Genomic DNA, 11,882 nt, shown 5'->3' with positions numbered 1-11,882 from the left:
TATTAAAAAAAAATTAAAAAGAAATGAATATAAAAAGAAAGGTGACATGGAAAGAAATTGTACCTAGAGGATATGGCTGTGGTTGACTCTCATCCTTCTATTGAAGAAGAACAAAATATCACCATGATTTTTGAGACAAATTACAAGCCCAGAATGCTCTGCTATAGGTCTTGCCCAAGTAGTCCAGATGAAAACTTGGGAAGTTTACTCTAAATTTATGTATCTCACGTTTCCTTTGATTGCCTTTAATTCTATTATGCTCCTAGAGTTCAACACTTTCTCTCATGAGAGCTTCATATGCTGTGAGAACCTATTCTATTGTTTCCATATTTTATACTCAATTATGAAGTTCTTAAGGGAGATGAATTGATAATTACTAATTCCTAATTAATAATTACCAAATTATTAGTGTAAGGCCTCTTCAATATGTATGAAGGCCGTAATTGAGGCAATGACCGGTATATGAACTCACCATTTGGAGTATGCCTTATGTGATTTGGCTGTATTTCTGACATCCCAGAAACTAGCCATCCCTGGGAAAGACAAAACAGGATTGGGAGGAACTGGCTATTCTCCCGATACTGATATTTAATAAAAATAAACCTTACAGCTCCATAATGGCATTTCCTTAAAAAATAACATATCGATTCAATCTATACCTGAAGCCAAAAGGGAATTGGATCCCATTCAACTTAGATGGCTCTGAGCCTTCTTTGTCCTCAAAAGGTATAAAAGTTGTAAGCCCCTTCTCCTCATTGGAATCTCACCCATGGAGGAGACGTCCTGCCTAGGGTACGTGGTCTCCCATTCGGACCTCAAGGGTCGATGAAAACTGGGATTCCCCGACCTGACATCTCGAGAGTTGGTGCTCCCCAAATTGGTGATGTTTTCTTTATCTTTCTCTTCTATTTTGATTATAGTATTAATAATCCTTTGTCTTTTATGTATTACATGCTGTATTGGATGCTACTATAAGCAATCTATTCCTTGTATTGTATAATTAAAATACTTTCATTTTTAACTGAGTGAGAGCATCATTTGCAGGAACAAATGCGAACCTCATTAAAATCACAAAATATAAATTGGTGTCACGAACAGGATTCTTTGTGCGAATGCCTGTCTTTAAAAAAAGTACAGAAACCCCTGTCCCTGTCGAAGTACTGGGGTGGGAGGATGCCCCATTCTCTTCTTTAGCAAAAGTTTGGGCACAAAATATGGGATCTTGTGAGGATTGGCGTAGCCGAGTAAGAAATGGCAAGCCACCCCAATTAACAGAATGTTTGTCAAATATTCCTGTGGAAAAAGGGAAAGAGATGACAGTTATATGTAGGAGAGGCTGGGCTTTATTAATGGCATATCATAAAGTATGCCAAGAGCTAGATAGAAAGGAAGAAGAAAAAGTACAGCTGGAGAAAGAAGTAGCTGAGCTGCAAGGGTGAATGTCTATGTTACAGTGTCAGAACTTTATTCTGGGAGATCAGGCCAGGAATTATCAGAATGTTGCAGAAAAAGCAGCGGTGCGAGTGGCTCAATATAAATATAAGAATAGGAGAGGAAAGGTTAATAAAAAGAAGGTCCATGCTGTAATTGCTTCTGCTAATATGGACTGGCATCCTGATAACTGGGATGGTGATATCTGGGATGAAGATGAGGAAAGATGGGAGGAAATAATTGAGGAAGATACTCCTGATGTAGAAGTAAGACCTATTGTTAGAAGGAGGAATGAGCGAGAGGGAAATAACCCCGCCATATTCAAGCCCAGAAAGATGTGCATTGAACTATTGCTGAGAGAAGTGAGCATAATGCAAAGAATACTGTACACATTAACAAAAGTCTTGTGTGATGATTAACAATGATGGATTTACTCATCTCAGCAAGACAATAGCCTAAGACAATTCTAAAGGACTTGTCATTGAAAATACCATTCACATTCAAAGAAGGAAATATGGAGTATGAATACAAACTAAAGCATATTATTTTCAATTTTTGTTTTGTTTTATTTTTCCTAATATTTCCCCTTGCCAATGCTTTCTTTTGTTCTGATTCTTCTTTCACAACATCTTTAATTTGTAAATATAAATGTATAACATATATTAATCTATATTCAGCTGCTCCCTGTCAGGGGAGAGGGAAAGAAAAGGAGGGAGGGAGAGAAATGTGAAACTCAAAACCTTACAAAAATGATTTTTGATTTCTGCAACTGAAAATATCCATTAATGATTTATTTTTTAAAGAAAGAATTATAGGATAATTATAGAGCTTCTCTAGTGAAAAGAGGTCCTCCTGCAATCAGGAACTGTTTCTAGTAACAAGCTAGATGTTTCCACATGGTTTTTCAGGAGTCAGTATTCTCCAAATCCCCATTAAGAAATGTTCCATTAAGAAAGCAAAACCCAACTGAATATGTTGTAGAATGATACAATGAAAGATAAAAGGATAAAATATGCAGAACTGGCTTTGGAGGATATCTCATCTAACATCTTCTTGGAAATTGAAAAGGTATTAGCTAAGAAGGCGATGAGATTACCCATGGTCACCCACATAGTGAGCCATTGAGCAAGATATTGAAACCAGTTTCTTTGATTTAGTATTTTATTTCTTTACTCAATACTATGTTGCTCGTGTTTTAACTTTACAGTAGTTTTTTCAATATAATACTATATGGAGAACTTTCAACATTCCTTAAAAAAATATTTATTTAGGGCACTTCGGAAAAGGTCACACAGCTAGGCAGTTATTAAGTATCTGAGGCCAGGTTTAAAATGAAGTACTTGTGACTCCAAGACCAGTACTCTATCCACTGTGCCACCGACCTGCCCCCAATGTTCATTTTTCTGAAATTCCCCACCCCTTTGGCGCTCTCTCCTAATCTCCAACAAAGCAAGCAATCCGGTATATTTGATCATTCATATTCACGTTCAAAATATTGTCTCGCCGGCTTTCCCAAGCCCTTCCCGATCGCGGCCTCTCGACAGCGCCGCCGGGAACCTCGCGCCCGTCTTCGAAGCGGCGGCGGACGCGGAGGCCGAGGCGGACGAGGAGGCCCGGGGGGCGGCGGGCGGCGGCCAGACGTGCACCCACGGGGGCTGCCGCGAGACCACCAGCCTCCTGGCCCAGCAGCGCGAGCCCCGCACGTGCAAGAAGCACCGCCACGAGACGTGCAAGGGCAAGGACAAGAAGAAGAGCGACCGGGCCCTCAGGCTGGCGGGCGCGGGCGGCCTCAAGCTGGAGGAAAGCGACAAAGAACTGGTTCCACCGGCCGTGGTCCCGCAAGACCTACTGTCTCAGAGTGAGCGTTACATCAAAAACGACTGGCACTGTTGAGTCCAGAAGTTGCAGCTTTTGCGGAGACAACAACAGCTACTAAATCAGCAAGTTTTGGAGCAAAGACAACAGCAGCTTCCCGGGGCATCCATATGAAGAGACTCGTTGAGGCCGTCCACAGATTTCTTATCTTATTGGCTAAAGATATTTTTATATTGTAGAGAAATAGGTTATAGCCGTCTAAATAGAACACACGCACATGATTGTCATAAAACCTATTCCTAGGAAGACATAGATTTGCTTTTTTTGTTATGGGTTTTTAGACCATGGGAATCTGGATTTTGAAGAAATTTTATTCTGTTATATTTCCAAAACTCCATTTAACTTTATTGTTTTAAAAAATAATTTTTCAACTTTATTCAGAAATGCCCCAAATGTCCCAACAAATGATCAGGCAAAAGATCATAAATATTGTCTTTCTTAAGTTTATTATTAATGAAGGAAATGAGATAGTTACTTTCTGTGGAAGTTGTAAAAGTAATAGATATTGATCTTGAACTATTAAGCCACTGAAAGTGGCAAGATATCGCCTGGACGTTCAGGATGCCTTGGTTGACAAATAATCTTCTTCATGCTTTTCTACACACTTAACCCTGGAGTAAACAAGGAAGCAAATATACAGCGTGTAAATACATATGTAGGAAGAAGGGTGGTAATAATCAGCTGCTCTTTGAGACTGAAGTATGTCGCTGTCTTCAGAAATGCCTACCGAAACCAAAAAAGGAATTCACAAAGGAAATTGCAATGAAGAAAATACAGAAGAAACTGCTTGATCACATTGCCTAACACCACATGGTCTATTGCAGTCATCTTTTAGATGTGATCTCTGGGGAAACAGGTATTCTGAAGTACAGAAGCTGTGATTGGTGGAGATTGTATCTGGTTCACCATGTTCACTATTTCTCTTTTAAAATTGGCACTAATTTTGTTACTTATTACTCATTTTTAATATGAAATTTTGAGAATGGGGGGAAAAACTCCCTGTATGTTATGAATTATTCTAAAAAATCAAGCCATTTCAAGATTGTTACTATTGAATAGATGTCCAAAGAATGAAGTGAGTTTTTATCCTTTCTTCCTAAGATAACAAAACTCAAAATCAGATCTAATCATAGTGCCCAAAAGAATGTTACAGTACATATTACTCCTGCACTATGCACAGCCTAATGCCAAAGGTGTACCAAGCTGCATTGTGTTGTTGTTTGTAAGATTATTTCTAAGCCATGGCCTCTACAGACAAAGCTCTATGATAATCATTCAAGGAGTATTCTTTGTTTTTTTTATGTATAGGCTTTATAAATTGGTGCAAAAAAATAAAATAAAAATTTGTGTAAAAAAATATTGCCTTATTTGTCATGTTGTGAATGAAGAATCAGAACAAAAAGGAAAAAAATGTAAAAATTGAAAATGGAATGTTTGGATTTACAGTCAACTCCATAGTCCCTTTTCTGTTTGTAGATGGCATTTTTTACAAAACTTTTTGTATTAGTTTTGATTGCTGTATTTCAAAGTGCTAAATCAGTAATCATTGATCATCACACAAGCTTAAACCTTGGAAGATCCTGAACTTTTCTCAAAATGACTTTAAATTAATCCTCTAAACAGTCTCCAAAATGACCATGCCCAAAAAAGCACCATGGTGAAACAATGCTATAATTCAAGATATCTTGAAGAGACTTCAGAAAAGTTCTGAGTCATGTGAGTAAAAGGAACGATTACTTAGTGTAGGTGGATCAATTGAGAATGAATCAAAAGTAGCAAGTCATCCAGGAATTTTCTAGACTCTCAAAATGAAGCAGCTCAAATTATAGGGAGCAATCATTTTGAAGTGTAAAGGAGCATGCATTGCAGTCAAGAATCAGCTGGGAAATTCAGCAATATCTTTCAGGGGAAAAGAAATATAGCTCAGGATCATAATTTCGTTCCACCCTCAGTTAAACATGTTTACATATTAATCATTTTTAATAATCAGGGGTAAATAGTCTTCCTATAGAACACAGCAGGATAGTAATGAGGTTCCCAATCCCAATTCAGAAGGCAAAGTTCATGTACTTGGAATGCTTGTGTACCAGGCAAGATTGGATTAAGAACCAAATTTTCATCTATTTATTGGGGATTTTTTCACAAAATCAACTCAATTTTATTTGTTAGATCAATTGTAACTTAGCTTCAGTTTTTTTAATCTCTCCTTTGTTTTTCATAATTTCTAATTTGGTACTTAATTGAGTATCTTTAATTTGTTCTTTTTTAGCTTTTTTGTTACATACCCAATTCATTGATCTCCTCTTTCTCTATTTTGTTCACACAAACATTTAGAGACATAAAATTTCCCCTCAAAACTACCTTGACTGCATAAATTTGCTAAGATGTCACATTGTTATTATTATCTTGGATAAAATTAATTATTTCTATGATTTTCTGTTTGATCCACTAATTATTTAATTTTAAGTTTTTCCTTTCTGATTAATTCTTGTTTTTCCTTTCCATAAACTGTTAGTACAGGTAATTTTATTTTTTCATGTTCTGAGAAATATGAATTTATTATTACCTCCTTTCTGCATTTTGTTATATGCATTTTATGCCCCAATATGTGGTCAATTTTGATATAAGTGACAAGAACAACAGTGAAAAAGGTATAATCTCTTCTATTGTCATTAAAGTTTCTCTGGAGGTCTTTCATATCTATACTTTCTTTTTTTTTTTAATCTTTTTTTGTTTTTTTTTTTTTTGCAAGGCAATGGGGTTAAGTATCTTTCCAAAGGTCACAAAGTTGGGCAGTTATGAAGTGCCTGATGCTGAATTTGAACTCAGGTACTCCAGAACTCCAAGGTTGGTGCTCTATGCACCACCTAGCTGTCACTATATCTATGCTTTCTAAGATTTTAGTCAGTTTCTTTGAAAAGAAGTATTTTCAGTGTATTAGAGGACCTTGAAACTTACCTGTTAGAGATTCAGAACTGAATAGAATATTTGATCTTCCAATACAAGACTTCAGAGATATATAAAAGATTAAAGGGAAAGATAAAAAGATACAATTCAATAAGATTAGTCTTTCTACATTCTGGAGAAAATATTTCTCTTAGAAAAGTTAAAAGGGGCATATTTAATCAGTGTGTTGTGTGTGGGTGTGTAAAATTATTTTGATGTGATTATATTTCAGTTCATGAATGCTATATTTCTAGGGGACAATTGGAGTGAGGATTATTCGTCATAGTATATGGGAATAAATTGACGATAATGTGATGATGCTTTTAACTCTTTGAATTTGTCTTTATATTAGGACAGTTGGAAGAATATACTTTGATAGAGACTATGGGTACAGACAGATTAAAAATGAATAATTCACAAAAGAGAATCATACTGGTAGAAAGTAGACATTTTAGAAGATAGATAACACTGAATGAAGAGGCACAAAAGACCTATTGCAGTTGAAAGAAGGGAAGGTCTAGGCACCGAGTGAATCTTACTCTCAACAGTTTTCATCAAGTAGAAATAACAAACATTCTCAATGGGTTTTAGAAATTTATTGTACCCCATGGGGAAGTAGGAAAGGACATTGTAAGAAAAGAGAAAGAAGGAACCAATTGAATGGAAAGGAAAATAAAAAGTAAAAAAGGGAAAGTGAGAAAAAAAGAGAAGGGGATAATAGAAGGGAGTTTAGATTGTTGAAGAAAGAAAACATTGATGGCAAGGAATAAGGAAAAAGGAGAGAGAAAAATACAAATTAAGGGAACATGAGATGGAGAGAAAAAAATTTAATAATCATAACTGAATGTGAATGGGTTTCACTCTCCCATAATATCAAAGGGGACAGTAGCATGAATTAAAAATAAGAATCCAGAAATATACTATTTACTAGAGAAACACTTTTGAAGCAGAGAGATGCACACAGGGTAAAGTAACAAAATATATTAGGATTCAGGTGAAGTTTTAAAAAAAGCAGGGATAGCCATCCTCAATTCAAACAAAACAAAAGCAAAAATGGATAAAATTAAAAACAATAAGGAACCAAATCTTCCTAAAAGGTACCATAGACAATGGAGCAGCATTAATATTAAACATATAAGATCCAAGTGATATAACATCCATATTTTTAGAGAATTCTTAGCTTAGAGGAGAAGTTAAATGAGTTATAGGAAGACACTAGAGGGGATGTCAATTTTCCTCTCTCAAAATTAGATAAATATAACTTAAATATAGAAAAGAAGGAATTTAAGTGACTGAATAGAATGTCTAAAAAGTTAGATATGATAGATCTCTAGAGAAAATTGAATAGGGACAGAAAGCCTATAACTTCTATTAGGTGCATGGCAGCTACATAATAATTGAGCTTGTATAAGGACATAAAAAAACTCACAACACAGGAATCAGAAGGACCTGATTTCAAATTCCACCTCAGACACTTAAAAATTACCTAGCTGTGTGCCTTGGGCAAGTCACTTAAAACCAGTGCCTTTCAAAAACCAAGAAAACAAAAACAAAAGAAAACAAACAATAATGCCTCACTAACAAATATAGAGACGCAGAAATTTTAAATGCATTCTTTTCAGATCATATATATATATATATATATATATATATATATATATAAAATGACATTTAATAAACAGTCAGGGAAGATAAACTAAAAATTAATTGGAAACAAAATAACCTAATTTTAAAGAATGACAAATTAACTAACAAATCAAAGAAATAATCAAGAACATCTTCCAAGACAATGATAATGATGGGACATAAAACCAAAAATTGAGAATTATTTATTAGGGGAAATTTTACATCTCTAAATGCTTACATGTGTAAAATAAAGAAAATATCAATTAATTGAGTATGCAACTTAAAAATCTAGAAAAAGAACAATTAAAAATCTCCAATTTAAATATAAATTTTTAAATTCTGAAAATCAGAAGTGAAATTAATAAAACTGAATGTAAGAAAGTTATTGAACTAACAGAGCTCAGAATTTGCTATATTAATGAAACACAATAAATGTGATAAATTTGTTTGCTCTGATTTAAAAAAAAATAAAGAATACTAAATCACCCATATCCAAAATGAATAGGGTGAACTCACCACCAATAAAGAGGAAATTAAAGTAATAATTCAGAGCTATTTTACTGAACTCTATGCCTACAAATCTGACAATTAGTTTAATGGATACATATTTTCAAAAATATAAAATGCCCAGATTAACAGAAGAGGAAATAAAATACATAAATAGAATAAGAAATTGAATACACCATCAATTAACACCCTAAGCGAAAAATTTCTAGGGTTAAATGAATTTACAAATGAATTCCATGAAAGATTTAAAGAACAATTAAGTCCAATTCAATAAGAACTATTTGAAAATATAGATGAAGGAGTTCTGAGAAATTCCTTTAATGACATCCCATGGTGCTGAAATGTAAAACAGGAAGAGTCAAAATAGGGAAAGAACATTATAGACTACTCTCCCTAATGAATTTTGATGCAAAATTTTAAAATTAAATTTTAAAGAAATTGCAAAGAAATTACAGCAAATGACAACTCAGATCATACACTATGATCAGTTAGGATTTATATCATTTATTCAGCGATTGTTTAATTTCAGAAAAACAGCATGATTGACCATATCATTAACAATGTCAAAAGAAATCATATAATTATCTAAAAGAGATAATGAAAAATCTTTGAAAAAGTAAAGCACCCATTTTTATTAAAAGTATTAGGGAATAGAGATATAAATGGATTTTCCTTAAAATGTCAAGCTGTATCTTTCTAAAACTTTGAATAAACATTATATGCTGTGGATAAACTAGAAATATTTCCAATAAGATCATGGGTAAAACAAGGATGTCCTTTATCATCACTATTATTTAATATTTGTTTGAGTTATATACCTTCCTAAACTTATCGTCTGTGAGTGAGTGGGAAAACAGAAACAGCTGAATACAAAAATAGGTGACTTTGAAGCAGATTTTCAGCAAAAAACACTTTGAGGGTTTTCAGGAAATAAATGAGCATGACAGTTTGGAACTATAGTGGAATATGAGACTTGAAAACTACATACCATTAAAGGCAAAAATGAGAAAATGCCCTGGAATTTACTGACTGTCTGAGATCTTTACAGAAAACAAATTGGGGGTAGACTATGAGGAAGAGAAGTAAAATTAGGGGGAAAATTGTAAAATTCAAAATAAATAAAATCTTACTTAAAAATGAAAGTTTTATCCCAAAAGGGGTTATCTCTAAGCTTTACCAGAACATGGCCTCAATATAATTATAATAGAAACAAGTACACATGGATTTCACTCTAAAGTAAAAGATGATACTTGGGATTTTAGTACTGATGTTCATTTTTATGTGAATGCCAATGAAGAAATTTGGAAAACCAGGTCTTTTTTTTTGCAAGATTTTTATTTATTTTGAATTTAAAAAATTTTTCCCCTAATCTTATTTCCCTCCCCCCCGACCCACAGAAGGCAGTCTGTTAGCCTTTATATTGCTTCCATGGTATAAATTGATCTAAGTTGCATATGATGAGAGAGAAATCATATCTTTAAGGAAGAAAATTAAAAGAGATAGCAAATTTGCATAATAACAGTTTTATGTATAAATATATATTAAAGGTAATAGTCTTTTGTATATTAAAGTAATAGTCATTTTTCAAACTACATAACTCTTTCTTTGGGTATAGATAATATTCTCCATCACAGATACCCCAGAAATGAGCTTGATTGTTGCATTGATGAAATGATAAAGTCCATTAAGTTTTATCATCACCCCCATGTTGCTGTTAGGTTCTTTTGGTTCTGCTCATCTCGCTCTGCATCAGTTCATGTAAATCCTTCCAAGTGTCACTGAATTTCCATTCCTCCTGGTTTCTAATAGCACAATAGTGTTCCATCACATGCATGTACCATATTTTCTTATGCCATTCCCCAGTTGAAGGACATTCAATTAATTTTCAATCTTTTACTACCACAAAGAGGGCTGCTATAAATATTTTTGTACAAGTGATATTTTTTACCCTTTTTTCATAATCTTTTCAGGGTACAGACCAGTAGTGATATTACTGGATGAAAGTGTATACATATTTTTGTTGCCTTTTGGGCATAATTCCAAAGTGATCTCCAGAAAGCTTGGATGAGTTCACAGCTCCAACAACAATGTCAGTGTCCCAGATTTCCCACATCCCTTCCAACACTGGTCATTGTCCTTTCTGGTCATATTGGCCAGTCTGAGAGGTATGAGGTGGCATCTCAGAGATGCTTTAATATGCATTTCTTTAACAAGTTGTGATTTAGAGCAATTACTCATATGACTATAAATCACTTGGATTTCTCATCTGTAAATTCCCTTTACATATCCTTTGATTGTTTGTTAATTGGGGAATGTCTTCTTTTTTATAAAATTTTGGTCAGAAATACTAGTTATAAAAATAGTTTCCCAATTAACTACATTTCTTTTGATTTTGGTTACAGTGGTTTTGTATGTTCAAAACCTCTTTTATTTTAATGTAATCAAAATCGTCTAGTTTGTTTTCAGTGATGGTCTCCATCTCTTCCTTTGTCATAAACTACCTCCTTTTCCGTAGAGCTGACAGGTAAACTATTTCTTGATTTCCTAATTTGTTTATAATATTGCTTTTTTCTGTTTATGATCTTTTCTTGGAATAGGGTGTGAGGTGTTGATCTAGTCCAAGTTTATTCCATACTAACTTCAAATTTTCCCAACAGATTTTATTGAAGACAGTTAGTTTTTATCCCAATATCAGGACTCCTCAGCTTTATCAAATAGCAGATTAATATAATCATTTCCTGCTACTGCACCTAGTCCACTGATCCACCACTCTATTTCTTAACCAAACAGTTTTGATGATTGATGCTTTATAATATAAATTTAGATCTGGTAGGGTTAAACCAACTTCTTTTTTGCACTTTTTCCCCATTAAATCACTGGAAGTTTTTGACTTTTTATTACTTCATATGAATTAATTTTTTAACTCATTAAAGTAATTTTTTGTCATTTTGATTGGTAAGGCACTAAACAAATAGTTTAATTTTGGTACAGTTGTCATTTTTATTATATTAACTTGGCCTATCCATGAGCAGTTGATATTTGCCCGGTTATTTAAATCTGATTTTATTTGTGTGAGAAGAGTTTTGTAATTGATTTCAAGAAACTTATGAGTCTGCCTGGGCATATAGACTCCCAATTATTTTTTATTGTCTGAAGTTACTTTGAATTGGATTTCTCTTTCAAGCTCTTTCTGCTGCATCTTTTTTATTCAGACATAGAAATGTTGAGGATTTATGAGTATTTTATATCCTGCAACTCTGCTAAAGTTGCTAAGTATATTCTTTCTAATAGAGTTGCAATTTTCAAGATTAGAGTCTTTCTCCCAGGTAAGTATATAGCCAGTTTCATCTTGGTGGATAGCAGTTTGACAAATATGTGATGAGTGTCGTTCACTTCTGGCTAAGTGTATTCTCTCTAATAGAGTAGCAATTCTCAAGAGTTATTAGAATTTTTCTCCCAGATGGGGATATAGCCAGTTTCATCTTATTAGATAGCAG

The 11,882-nt window shown here is 33.9% G+C and overlaps 1 pseudogene; it reads left to right on the top strand.

Annotated features, from left to right (window-relative positions):
- The first annotated feature begins 1,439 nt into the window (after positions 1 to 1,439).
- Positions 1,440 to 3,420, top strand: LOC141509495 (uncharacterized; annotated as a pseudogene).
- Positions 3,421 to 11,882: the final 8,462 nt, after the last annotated feature.

The sequence above is a fragment of the Macrotis lagotis genome, chromosome 1, assembly GCF_037893015.1.
Source record: "Macrotis lagotis isolate mMagLag1 chromosome 1, bilby.v1.9.chrom.fasta, whole genome shotgun sequence".
Lineage (NCBI taxonomy): Eukaryota > Metazoa > Chordata > Mammalia > Peramelemorphia > Peramelidae > Macrotis > Macrotis lagotis.
Note: the sequence above shows the minus strand (reverse complement) of the source record. Positions and strands in the feature narration are given on the sequence as shown.